General features: G+C 44.9%; 1 pseudogene; it reads left to right on the forward strand.

Moving 5' to 3' along the window:
* Positions 1-415: 415 nt before the first annotated feature.
* On the forward strand, positions 416-1236 carry LOC128103540 (40S ribosomal protein S6-like; annotated as a pseudogene).
* Positions 1237-1988: the final 752 nt, after the last annotated feature.

Here is a 1988-nt window from a genome sequence, read left to right on the forward strand (position 1 = left end):
TAAAAGAGAAAATTATTGCTGGACTACTTTGTTTATAGACACCTTTGAAGAAACAAATGTGAGATTTAAAATGTATATAGTATTTGTTTGTTAAAAACAAAAACAAACCAAAAACCTTCCCTCTGGGCTGGGGAGACGGCTCAGTGGGTAAAGTGCCTGCCATGTGAGCATGAGGACCTGAGTTTGGATCTCTAGCACCCATGGAAAATGCTGGCTGTGGTGGTGCGGGATTTTAATCCTGGTACTTGGCAGGATTAAAATCTGAGGCAGTCTTATTTCTGAGTTCAAGGACAGTGATGTCTTCAGAGAGAGTCCCAGGGAAACCAGGGCTACATTGTGAGACCCTGCCTCTCTCTCTCTCTCAATAATAATAATAATAATAATAATAATAATAATAATAATAGCTCTTTTTCGTGGCGCCTCCTAGGCGGTCGGCTGTGTCAAGATGAAGCTGAATATCTTCTTCCCCGCCACCGGCTGTCAGAAGCTCATCGAAGTGGACGATGAGCGCAAGCTTCGCACGTTCTACGAGAAGCGCATGGCCACAGAGGTGGCTGCCGACGCCCTGGGCGAATAGTGGAAGGGCTACGTGGTCCGAATCAGTGGCGGGAATGACAAACAAGGTTTTCCCATGAAGCAGGGCGTGTTGACCCACGGCAGAGTGCGCCTGTTGTTGAGTAAGGGGCATTCTTGTTATAGACCAAGGAGAACCGGAGAGAGGAAGCGCAAGTCTGTTCGAGGATGCGTCGTGGATGCCAATCTCAGTGTTCTCAACTTGGTTATTGTAAAGAAAGGAGAGAAGGATATTCCTGGACTGACAGATACTACTGTGCCTCGTCGGTTGGGACCTAAAAGAGCTAGCAGAATCCGAAAGCTTTTTAATCTCTCTAAAGAAGATGATGTCCGCCAATACGTGGTCAGAAAGCCGTTAAACAAAGAAGGTAAGAAGCCCAGGACCAAAGCGCCCAAGATTCAGCGTCTTGTTACTCCACGTGTCCTGCAACATAAACGCCGTCGTATTGCTCTAAAGAAACAACGAACCAAGAAAAACAAGGAGGAGGCTGCAGAATATGCTAAACTTTTGGCCAAGAGAATGAAGGAAGCCAAAGAAAAGCGCCAGGAACAGATCGCCAAGAGACGTAGGCTGTCCTCTCTGAGAGCTTCTACTTCTAAGTCTGAGTCCAGTCAAAAATAAGTCTTTAAGGGTAACAAATAAATGATCATACCTTAAAAAAAAAAAAACAACACAAAAAAACAAAAAAACAAAATAATAATAATAATAATAATAATAATAATAATAATAAAGTGGGTGAATGGCAATAATAGCAGTCCTGGGAGGTGGAAACAAGAGAGTTCCTGAGGTCAAAGGCCAGCCGATCATGTGCATTAGTTAACTCCAGGTTCAGTGCGAGACCTGGTCTCAAAGGCTAAGGCGGGTAGAGTCAGAGAGAAGGCTCAAGGGTTGAGAGCAAGCACTGCTCTGCAGAGAACCTGAGTTCAGTTCCTAACTCCCAAACTGGCTGGTTCACAACTGTAAATCCAGCTCCAGGGGATTTCACACCCTCTTTTAGCATCCTTGGGCAACTGCACTCACAAGTACATATAATTAAAAATAAACCTTAAAAAAAAAATAACAATAAGCCTGGCATGGTAGCACATGCCTCCAATCCCAGCTGTGTTTGTTTTAAGGAAAGATAAGAGAGCTAGAGGACAGCATCTGGTGCTGACTTCTGTTCCCCTAAACACACAGGCATGCTCACCCTCCACACTCGTTTTTTGTTTTTTTTTGTTTTTTTTTTTGAGACAGGGTTTCTCTGTGTAGCTTTGGACTCACACTATAGACCAGGCTGGCCTCAAACTCACGGAGATCCTCCTGCCTCTGCCTCCCAAGTGCTGGGATTAAAGGCATGCACCACCACTGCCCGACTTCCACACACTCTTATACAGGACACACACACACACACACACACACACACACACACACACAC

Source organism: Peromyscus californicus, unplaced genomic scaffold (genome assembly GCF_007827085.1).
Source record: "Peromyscus californicus insignis strain IS unplaced genomic scaffold, ASM782708v3 Scaffold_8__1_contigs__length_139910024, whole genome shotgun sequence".
Taxonomy (NCBI): Eukaryota; Metazoa; Chordata; class Mammalia; order Rodentia; family Cricetidae; genus Peromyscus; species Peromyscus californicus.